A 12,688-nucleotide genomic window follows, 5' to 3' on the forward strand; every position below is an offset into this window, starting at 1 on the left:
CCCATGTACACATCGATCTATTTTCACTTAAAAAACATCCTAGAATTGCGCAAACTAGGCACCGCGCACAACCTCGGCATTGTGCACTACATTGGCTGTGCCCATGTACACATCGATCTATTTCACTTAAAAAACATCCTAGAATTGCACAAACTAGGCATCGCGCACAACCTCGGCATTGCGCACTACATTGGCTCTGCCCATGTATATAGCGATCTCTTTTTACTTAAAAATCAGAAATTGAATAAACTCTGCATTGCTCATATACTAAGAAATCTGCTTTCACTTAAATCGGAGAATTGAAGAAATTCGCGCATAAGCAACTCCATTGATTCATTTGGGAAAAAAAAAAGTTTCTAGAAAAAATTGAGCTTACTACAGGCGAATCAAGATCTTAGCCTAATTGATTTCTCAGCCGTACATTTCTTGCAAATACTACCATTCTATGACTTTTTCTGACTAACTAACCAGCATGGTATCTTACATTTTTCACAGAAAACGTTATCCTTTTCAATAATCGACAATCCATCAAAAATCCTCTAAAACGTTCATACTCTATTGTTAATTCATACATAAAATATCTGTTTCCAAAATTTTACGCTTGTTTGAAAACTCCCACCTTAAATTTTCCTTTATAATCTCCTGATATTTAATTACAACATCACTAACAGCAGTTTTAGAGCAAGCAAGAACTAACCGCAAAAATATCACCTCAAGTAGCCAAAAATATATATACAAAATAGTATTCATGGTATCTGAGCCTTAAACAATCGCCAATAACAGTGTTACGAATTGTGTATTTAGATATTAATTTTAGTAGAATTCTAATTTAAAATGTTGTATTTCCTCCTGCAACGCAGCGTGAGACAAATTTTAAGAGAAATCTATACCGGATACCGGAAAAGTAAGAATACAGGGCACGTGCATTAAATTTTGAGTAAACGGATATGTCGGTAATTTGTATTGAAATTGAATAAATGTAACTGACTACTAAATTAGCTGTAACCGTAATTCCATCCTCTTGTTTACATTGCGTTTGGAGGGCGCTGTGATCACTTACGATGGAGGCAGGATCTTGGAAGAGCTCCTGAATTTTCAAAGGTGTTTTCCGGAAAATCTTCATTTATTTAAGAAAATTTTCGCGAATATCATCTGCATTGTCTCGTTCTCAAGGCCGGGAGTTCTCCTGTACCTGGGGGTCTTGCTTCCTTGCAATCTTTTGCAGCACTAAGACGGAGCGTTCAGATAAGTAGAACTTCTTTTCTCTAAGCTAAATCAAATATCTGTCACTAAAATATCTGTCACTAAAGTACCTTTAAATTCATTTATTTATTATGATCATTATTATTATTATTCTCATTTTATTATGTTCTGGCATTAAATACTTAGTAATTGCTTTAAATCATGTGGTTCTTTTTTGGTTACCATCTCGTAGGGACGCTAGCCTCATCAGCAGCCCTTATCAGTAGTGTTAGCACTACCCATTGGGGCCCGTTTGAGGAATTTCTCGAGAGGGAAAAACACGATCTCGGGCCTCAATGAATGTATAGAGTTGTAGTTTTTGCTCCTTTAATCTATATTTCCTATCTATTTAAATTAAAAGCATATATTAATACAGTGTGCCTCAAATTGATAAAATAGTACACATATAATAAATTATGACCGTTAACTTAATAAATAAATAAAATGCTTATTTAAAAAAAATAATTAATTAATAAAAAAAACTCCGTAATTTATTTACTTATTTATTTTTCCTGATATGTTCTCGCCTTGTTTTGGATTTATGATTTTATCTGATGGTGTTTTTTGAGTATATAAATATGTTGGAAACCGCAATAGGTGATGTTACATAGTTTAATGTATAACTTTGCATGATATTATATGTATCTTGATCTTATGTGTCTTCTGTTACTGTGTCTCAAGGTAGAGGCTAATATTGGTTTCTATGTTAAAAAATAAAAGTTTAAATTAAAAAATTTTTAAATTTTAGTTTCCCTGTTATAGCAAAAGTTAGCTTCTAAACTTGACTTATACTGTTATGTGACTAGACCCCCAATATTTATTATTTTATTATTAATTTTCCTCCATCTTTACATCTATTCAGCTTTACAAAACACACTCATTACACACACCTGGAAGACTCTATTTAATGTAAATGACAACAACTTTGACTACACTCATGAACACAATCGTGGTTTTTTTTTTTTTTTTTTTTTTTTTTTTTTTTTTTTTTTTACAAAATTCTCTTACTTTCTTTCCTTTTCTTTCTATAGGCCCTTTTTTTTTAATTATAAATAATTTTTTTCCCTCTCCATTACTTTTGGGCCATTTATTTTTTACTTTATTTTGTCCCATCTTTTCTTCCTGGCCTTTCGAACTCGTATAAAATATACGAAGTTCCTTTTTACTCTCCTCTGAAATACGAAATTGCCCCCCTTTCTACATACCTTTCCTTCCCACCTATGCTTGATTTTTCGCCCATCGGTGAAGAAAGACTTAGCGGGTGCAACAAAAGACATCTGTCTACTTTGTCTGTCTGTCTGTCTTTGGCGAATAGTATGGGTTACCAGATCATGTCATTTATCGCCGCTCTTTGTGATATTTTTTGTGTTTAAAATTCCAGGTGGGCTCTACTAAAACTGTGCCATTTGCTATTTTTTCTCATGTCACATCATTCATCATCGTGGGCAAACTTGTGAATAAAATTTATATAGTTACTACTAAAACATCTGTGTGTTTTATTGGATTTATGATGCTTGCATAATAACAGATATTTGTCATGCCACCATTCATACTTGTGAATAAATATCTGACTCTCATATAACAGTTTATAATGATATCAACACAATTAGAAACTGAATTTCTTTGCTCCAGGCAAACTGGGATTTGTGTATCCTCGCTTTCAAAATCAATTTAGTTTTATCCAAAATCTAGGCTCCTATTTTTTTTACCTAATTTTAAGTAGTTTTCTTGCCAATTCAATAAAGTTTTTTTAAAAAAAGTATAAATATCTTCTATTCTCTGACTTCGCAAATCCAACAGATACGTAAATCAGAAATTACAGAAAAAATGACAGTTTTTTATTGCAAGTTGAAATTAAGTGCATATCAGTAAAAATTTTAAATGATGCAATTAAAATATAAAATGAGCAAAATTCCAGGATCATATCTTGTAATAATATTTCCATCATTATCATATTTTTCAAACAAGGAGCTCACATGTGTTAAAAAAAATCCTGCACAATGTTCCTATTAAAAATTTTATGCTCATTTTTTCTCTAATAAGTATGTTTTTAAAATGTTTATGTACTTTTATTATGCATCTTAATAATACAAGTGAAACTGAAAAAAATTAATAAATATCAGATTTTATATGTGGCACTCAACACACTTTTGTTCTGCAGTGTTGCCTCTACTATAAAGCGAGGTGTGTGTAGTTCGTAGATTCGTTCGTTGCCTACATTGTGCCATTCGTAGATGTTTTTTTAAGTTAAAACATGTCGCTGTGTACATGGATTCTTGTCAAATATTTTTGGTTAGAAACTTTACGTTTTTGCTATCTAAATTTTTTGTTTTTGTTTCGGATTTTTAGCTTAAATCGTGTGTTCAAAACGTAGTTTTTGGAGACATTTTAGGCTTAAAGTTCGAAATATAGACAAGAATCCATGTACACAGCGACATGTTTTAACTTAGAAAAACATCTACGAATGGCACATGTAGGCAACGAACGAATCTACGAACTACGCACACCTCGCTTTAATAAATCAACATAAGGTTGCTGTAAGTAGGGTCGCCAAATTTGGCGATTTATGCGAATTTTGGCCTGGTTGCTTTAATACGTAAGTACCATCAAATAATATAACAAAACGGTTTGCATCATACAGGCAATTAGTCTCTTCAAAATTTGTTGCACTATGCATGAACTATCTTCTCTGTAAATACTTCTGTTTGATAGTTCATAACGTAAACTTGAAAAGATTTGTTATGTACTGTTAAGCATTTGCTGTATTTAATATTACTATTACATTAGTGTTTATAGAGTATATACTCTGAAGGCAAATATGATACCTTGTGTTTTAAAGAAATTACTCTGTACTGTTCTATTAATGCAATTGGCACAGTCTATAAACAAGCTATTCTTGTTTCTAAAATTACAATTTTAAGTTTTTAAATTACTGAATATAGTTCTGTTTGGGTCATAATTATACTTACAAATTAACACTGCATTATTTAAATTATAAGAAAGGACTGAACAGCTATTTGCCTAAGAGGAAGAATGCCTTTGTGGAATACTTTTTATAAGAAAAGTTCCTCGCTTCCATGTTACACATTGAAAAAAAAACACAAAATCTCTCATACAGTCAATCCATTTGCTGGGATTTGAAACTGGGTTGAACTAACAACACTCCTCAGTTTTACCAATTGCCTATTGTGAGCCATTTCAGTCGAAGGAAAATATTGTTAATATACATTAAATATGGGTCTCACCAGTTGTTGGGAAGTTATGACCACTGAACACTAGTAGTTCAACCCAGGTTTGAACACACTCAAATGAACTAGCTGCATGGTTGTTTTTCTCCATGTGTAACATGAATATGAGCTAGTTTCCCTTAGGAAGGTCTCCACAAAGGTATCCCTGTCCTTAGCAATGTAGCCCTTGTGTACTTGTGCGATATTAAAAAAAAACTTAATCACACTTATGGTAAATCACACATTTTAAGGTCTTTTTTAAAAATTTCTTGAACTATAGAGAAAATTACTCATTATCTGTAATATGTGTTATTGACCGTTTCACATTCCTAGACATCCATGCTCTGTAAGGTCATTAGGCTACTAACTGTAATAACTTATTTGCATCATTGGAAAGAAATATTATATCTATTGCAATGATTTATCCACTGCCACTTGTTTCTCTATATTCTCCTTTTTCTATATAACACACATATACAAGGCCCACCAGCGGCCGAGCGGTAAAGATGCTGAACACTGGTAGTTCGGTCCGAATCCCGCGAACGGACTGGCTGCATGGGCGTTTTCGTGGTTTTCCCCATGTGTAACGTGTATACGAGCCAGTTTCCCTTAGAAAGTCCTCCACGAAGGCATCTCTCCCTTTAGGCAGATAGCCCTTGTGTGCTTTGCCATAATTGAATAATCCAATCCAACACACATATACATCTAAGTTTTTGTGCTTTTGTTCTCACCATATACACAGTCATCTGTTTTCAGGTAAAGAAACATCTGAGTACAAATTTGGTATTAAAATTCTAAAATCAGAAAGAAGAAAGAGGCGCATGATGTCTTTAAAGCAAGCCACATTACAGTTTATTCATGCAGAAGGCTAAATATGAGATTTTGCCGAAAAAAATCAAAACTACACTGTGCTGTCCACTACTAGGCTAAAACATTAAAATTCCCATTGGAGGGATCATAATCTGCAGTCATACTGCTGAAAAACCATCTGGGAGAATGCTATACATATGCCCAGGTTGAACAATTAATATTTTTTGGTGACATCATGGGTTCCCACGTAAATGCTTTTTGGCGACATGGTGCGTTGCTTCATCAATATATTCTGATGGTTTACCGGTGGAGGTGTACCCAAAAAAAATCAACTGGCAAAATATTAGGTACTGTTCTATTATCAGGACCGGATTAACAAATGTTTGCATGCACACATGTATGTGTATGTGTATACACATACATTCGTACTTAAATATATGAACACATACATACATATATACATGCATAATATATCTACATTTCTGAATTAGGTCCTGATAAAAGAACAGTGCCAAATATTATACAGAAATAGATAAACTATGTGTTTAATAGACAATACAGTGGCTATTAAAATAACGCCCTCACCAACCAGTTAAAAATCCTTTATCTACTTAAACACAGCCTCTTTCTGCTCAGACATTTATAGATTTAGAAATTTCCTGTGAGGAGACATCAGTAAGTTTTCAAGTCCTTGCTACATAATGTTTACATTTCTATATTTTAAAAAGAAATTAAAAGACATTCATAATTGGAGGACATTAAAATGAAAACATACTGATATGGCAATGAAATGAACTGAATTATAAACAGAATCTTAGTTTTAAAAATGCTACAATACTTCTTCAGTATTGCAGCTTCCATTTTTTTAAACATCAAGCTGGCATCAGAATTATTGCTAAGTTCATGTCTCATGTAGACTTTGTTGCTGCCCTGCTTCCTCAATTGGTTTTAATATGGCATAAGAAGCATTCCAAGGTCTCAAAGATTTTTGCTATATTAACTCTGCAAAGTAAGATTCATGATGAAACATGCCTCTTCGATTTTTATTCCACCACTTAGCGGAGCTCCACAGTCTTTCTATATTTTATATATGAGCAGCTGTTGTTAGATTAAGAAAATGAAATTTATTGTCCACAGAAAAATGTCTGTTAAGCTGGTATTTATCAGTTCCTGTCTTTTATATTCTCACCAGAAGCTTGAATAAATTGTCACTCCCTCTTGTAGACGGTCGACAAGTTTCGGCATGAATGTGGATGGCTGTCTATTTAGAAACTGAGCGAGAAAAAATTTTTCAGTTTTTTGCATAACTTGTCATATATACAGCATCATGCCAGTTTTGGTATTTTGCTGTACGAACTGATTTTCCGTTATGTTCAAAATTTTTTCAGGGCCACCTATTCACATATTTGGTTGATGGATCATATGCAGAGAATACATCTCTCTCGTAAAAATGTTTCAGTGAATAGTCACATTTTTCTAGTGTTTCTTTCATTTTATGCTGTTACAAACAGTATTCTGAAATGACTAAACCAGCTGTTAAAACATATACTTTTCTTCCATTTGCAAATTTTCAAGCTGCACCTCTAAACTCTTTCACTGATGTCAAATTTTATTTAATGTCCATTTTTGCATATTCGAATGTGATGTAACATATGTGCATTTCTTGAAAGAAACATATAGAACATCTTCCTTACTTCTCAGTAAATTAAGAATTTTAAGATTAAAATATAAATAAAATTCATTAACATGTAGAATACTGAAAGCTCTTCTTGTGATGAGAGAATTCTGAGTGATTATGAATTACTAAGATTTGCATGGTAAGAAATATGATCACATGATCTCCTCGAAGCTCTTCTCATTATAAGCAAACTGCAAATCATTATTGTTGGGGCTGTTAGATGTTTCAGAATAGTTTACATTGGTGATTTATCAAAAATCTTGACACCTTTAAAAAACATAATAATAAAGAAGAAACAATATCACATCCTTACCAAAGCTTGGTTTAATTTATTTGATTATAGCGCGTAAGGGCTATCAACCTAAAACGACGGATGTCTTTGTGAAGGACTTTCTGGGGGAAACTGGCTCGTATCTACACTAGAAAAGCCTGGAATCCATCTTTGAAGTCATTTTTAAGCCTTAAATTGATATTAGCTTTCTATGAAAATACTTTGGCAGCTTCACAAGGGCTCATTTCGCAGGATAAAAATTTGTTATTTAAATTTAGTGTGTGTGCAATATAGTTTTCCAAAACTATTCAGAACAAAATTATATACACATTAAAAATTCTGAACATGCAAAAACTAAAAAAAAAAATCTTCCAGGAGATCTTTTGTTTAAATATATTACATTATAGTTTTTCCATCCAAAGATTGTGTAAATAATTTATATTTCAACCAGATTCCTTTCAGATATACAATAAAATAATACAAGTTGTCACATTTATTACAAAATGTTCGAAATTTTAAATTCATTAATTATTCATTTGAATATTATATAGAGAAACAAATATTATTTTTTTTCTAATACAATGACGAAATTAAATCACAAAACACTAATTATTACATGAAACGCACTGCAAATATTAAAAGAATTAATTTAAAACTGAAATCTCATATATTTTGCAGTGATTTAAAATAAACACAAGAGTATATTGAAAAGCTATACATGCTAAAATGTTAATATTTGGTATGTATTTAGTTAGCATCTGTAGTATTTTCAGAAAAATTTTATCTACTGAAATTCACTAGCGTCTACATCCCAAAACGGCAGCCTATGAGAGAGGCGATTCTATTATTTTCATCGGGGAGTAGGAGAGTTAGAATGGTTTTCTGAAAAATGCAACGGCAGTGGAATATATGTTTGCTTACATTTGGAAGTTCAAAAAATTGCTAAAGTGGATTGTCTTAGTTTCTACGGTTACTTACAGGGAAATATTAGGCAGTTTTTTTCGGTTTGCTGATAGAGGGCAAGTAGACAATTTTCCTTTATAATCCGCTTTTATCTATTTAAACTTCAGAAGATTTAAGATGAAGAGAATCTATTTAACACAACAGAACGCAATCTTAAGACTTGAAAATCTTTTAAAAGACAACAGCAAATTTTTAAACATTGCTGTAAAAATTATCTTCTCTTTTAATTATAATAAATAATGAGATAATGCATGGATGAATTGTTAATTATATGATAACTATGCATTTATAAAAAGTTTTTAGTGATGAACTATAAATAATATTTTTAATTATCAATGTATTGTTTTTTTTTAAAGATTTACAAGTCTTAAGCTTGGTTCTGTTGTGTTAAATATATTCACTTGATCTTAAATCTTCTGAAGTTTAAATAGATAAACACGGATTTATAAAGGTAAATTATCTATTTGCCATCTATCAGCAAACCAAAAAAACTGCCTAATATTTCCCTGAAAGTAACCGCAGAAACTAAGGCAAGCCACCTTTGCAATTTTCTGAACTTCCTAATGTAAGCAAACATCGCGCACTGCCGCTGGCGTTCCTCAGAAAACCATTCTAAATTCAATACTCCCCGATGAAAATAATAGAATCGCCTCTCTCATAGGTTGCCGTTTTGGGATGTAGACGCTAGTACTGAAATTCATATTGCACAAGCATGTTTCAATTTATGCGCAGAAATTTACTGAGCGTAAGGGGCATATCGTTGACGTGACATCATCTTTCACGTAGTTCGGATGTCACGTGACCTCACTGCGCGTTTGGGAATTTAGCGCTGACCGTAAAATGCTGGTACCTGGGCTGCGTGGATGCAATTAGCCACTGCGTACTGCGTAAAACGTACACTAGCGTCTACGGACAGAAGACTAAAATTCTCTATATTCAAAATCCCTTTTCCATTTTCTCTTTCTCAAATAAATGAAAAAACTGGTTATGATCAAAAATAATTCTTGGGGTGTAAGTGTGTCTTTTCCCCCCTTTCTACTTCCGAAACCGGGCTATGATCAAAAGTGATTCTTGGGGGTCTAGACGCTCTAGACTAGATGCTTGTCTTTTTTTCCCTTTCTCATTCCGAAACCGGGCTATGATCAAAAGTGATTCTTGGGGTCTAGTCGTTTCTATTGTAAGCGAGCTGAAGAAGATTATTATAATGGTTAACATAAAAGCGGAAGAATAATGATCTTTAGAAAATCAGCCAGAAAATTTTCGCAAAAATCATTACTATTAAAGAATAACTACTTGTCCTTTCAAAAAGTAAGTTTAATTTGTCGGCATTACAAGTCGTATAGCTGTCTCCTAAATTGTATTATGATTTACGTATTTCATTTCAGAATCTGAAATGCTGATTGAAACATTTCGACAAAGAGTAGCAGAATTTTAAAAGCAAAATATATAAAAAAAGAGTACTAAAAATCATTATTTGTTACGTGTGTTTGGATTTATTTTTTCATCTTGGTACGTACTGTGCCGAAATTGTTATTAGAATCCCAAAATGTGGAGCCAAGGTATTGATTTCATAAGCATTATATTTTTAAAATCTTATAAGTGCCAGGCTATAACTTTTGAAAATAATACTGTATATTGTTATGCTTTTAAAAGCTTTATTATTCTGGCTCAAAGTAGTGTGATAGAACCATTGGCTATTTTCATTTTCCATATGAATATGAGACATATTTTATAAAAATCTTCACAAACTTTTTCATTTCTGTGGGCATATAGTTCTTGAATTTTTTTTTTCGTATTTAATTAACTTACTAACTGATAATCCAGGATAAAATTATATAAAATAAGCATTAAGATATACTAAATAGTAAATAGTGTAGTTTTTTACATGAGAATATAAGAAGTCAAACAACTTTCAATTTCTTTTCTTAATTTACTCGTGAAATATTTTACAGTAACAAGAAGTGAAGAGCTGTTTTTTATTCATAAAAATGTTTCAAGGGAAAAAAATATGCTCAGTTAAATAAACTTACATGTGTTTTGAGTGGGGCGAGAGGAAATACAGGAGTGAAGTCATATGATCAAAGTCTTCCATTTAAATATAAATTAATAAGAAAAGAGTGAACCTGGATTCATTTTTTGGTTAAAAATATATTTACAGGTACCCCAACGCGAAAATTGGTGGTACGTGGATGCCGAGTTTCTGCAGTTTTTTTTACATGTTATTTTGTCTTGTGTAACGGCAATATTTCCACCAGAAATCACTGCTACACAAAGCCAAAATAACAAGACAAAAATTGCATAAACTCGGTATTCATGTACACATTGACCTATTTTCACTTAAAACAATATCGAAGAATTGCAGAACCATGGCATTGCACACTCCCTTGACTTTATCCATGTACACATTGACCTATTTTCACTTATAAAAATATTACAAAATTGCACAAACTAGGCAGTGCACCTCCCTTGGCTTTGTACATGTACCATCGAACTATATTCACTTAAGTAGCAGCCAACAAAAAATATATATAATCTCAATAAACTACATTTTAAATCAAACAATGAAATAACATAAGAAAGGAAATTCATCTTTGCACTACACAAAGGAAATATCCACTTACCTTATTTGCGAATTAACATGTCTTCAGTTAAACAAAATTCCTTAATAGCATCCTAAAACTTCCTAAAATTATCTGAACTAGGATCTGTGTACAGGTGTCGCAACAAGAGTAAAAAATATCCTCAATATTGCCGTTTGACCAAACGCATTTCTGTCTTACAAACAGGACGCTTAATAATACACTAAGTAAACCTTCATTTACACACCAGTCAAGTAATGCTCTTTTCCCCTTTCTTTCCAAATCATACAGAAACTTCAAATTATCCTTACCGTCTAAACCACAAAACAAGCAATATACTTCTTGACCAACACATACCACGAGCCCTTATGAATTTACCAGAGTCATGCAACCGATTACGTCATAATAGGGTTTCCATACCATTCAACTACTCAGGCTACCATAAATGGAACAACAACTTTGCGATAAATGAAACAACAACTTTGGGATAATACAAGGGGTATTCTTCTCTCTAACCCATTTTTTAAATGAACCATTAAATTTTATTATTCATATACGAATACTGTAATTTATTGTGCCAATTTTGCCTGAAAAAATAGCAGAATTGGTTAGTTGATACTTGACTTATTGTATCTAAGGAACAGAGTGTTAAATTAGTGATTACATCACTAATTCAAAATTCTGTCTATAAAGTTTTTATGGTTTTAGAATTCTATAAATAGCATGTTGTTGATTAGTGATTATTAATTTAGTTATATATTATGCTGTACTTCTTTTTCATTGTAGCGCGAAAAAACTAAAAATAATTGAAGGAACAGCTGTTATATAAGGACTAGGCTGGTGAACAATTTCTCACCAAACATTTTTGGTGAGAAACTCCACAATTTTACTTTTCTAAATTTTTTGTTTATGTATCAAACTTAAAGCCTAAAATGTCTGAACAAAATGTGGTTTTTGCACAACAACGTTTTTGCACACAATTTACACTAAAAGTATGAAATAAAAACAAAAAATTTAGATATGTAAAAGCATGAAGTTTCTCACCAAAAATGTTTGACAACAAATAAACGGTAAAAGTTTGCAATTGGGAGCCTCTTTTTTTTTTTTTTTTTTGATTCTTTTTTGACGCCAAGATGGGCGCCAGGAAGGCACAATTTCAAGATCGCCGCTACACAAAACCAAAATAAAAAGTCAAAGAATTGCACATACTTGGTGCCCATGTACACATCAATCCATTTTCTCGTCAAAAGATTAGAGAATTTCACAAACTCGGCATCACGCACTGCCTTGACATTATCCACATACATATTGATCTATTTTCACTTAAAAAACATAAGGAAGTTAAAACCAAGTTAGGAACTACTCTGATATGCGCCCTCAAGTCGCCAAATTTCGCGCCAAATATTTTTGGCGAGAAACTTCACGCTGCCATATTCCTATCTAAATTTTTTGTCTACTTTTCGAACTTTTAGCCTAAAATGTCTCCAAAAACGCGGTTTTCACACATGCAAAAACTACGTTTTCAACATATAATTTAGCTAAAAATCCGAAAGAAAAACAAAAAATTTAGATAGCAAAAACGTAAAGTTTCTAACCAAAAATATTTGACAAGAATCCATGTACACGGCGACATGTTTTAACTTAAAAAAAATCTACGAATGGCACAATGTAGGCAACGAACGAATCTACAAACTACGCACACCTCGCTTTAATAAATTAACATAACAACGATAAATTTCAAAGAATACCATGTACACAGCATCCTGTTTAAACTTAAAAAAAATTCTACGAATTGCACAATTTAGGCAAGGAAGGAATCTACGCACTCCTCGCTTTAATAAAATAACATAACAACAATAAATTTCAAATAATACCATGTACACAGCATTCTGTTTCAACTTTAAAAAACATCTACCAA

General features: G+C 32.3%; 1 protein-coding gene across 4 annotated transcripts in view; it reads left to right on the forward strand.

The window, feature by feature from the left end:
* The first annotated feature begins 9,288 nt into the window (after window positions 1-9,288).
* The window catches only part of HDAC11 (Histone deacetylase 11), a 49,692-nt gene continuing 46,292 nt past the window's right edge, over window positions 9,289-12,688 (forward strand). For 2 of the 4 annotated variants that reach the window (XR_015040676.1, XM_085814953.1), the window contains exon 1: window positions 9,289-9,499. The gene's annotated coding sequence lies outside the window, so the exon portion shown is untranslated. Of the gene's footprint in view, window positions 9,500-9,560; window positions 9,751-12,688 lie in introns of those variants that run through there. The other 2 variants (XM_085814951.1, XM_085814952.1) reach the window with 2 other exon arrangements.

The sequence above is a fragment of the Stegodyphus dumicola genome, chromosome 4 (genome assembly GCF_044657685.1).
Source record: "Stegodyphus dumicola isolate Sdum_Otavi_A_Nest chromosome 4, ASM4465768v1".
Lineage (NCBI taxonomy): Eukaryota > Metazoa > Arthropoda > Arachnida > Araneae > Eresidae > Stegodyphus > Stegodyphus dumicola.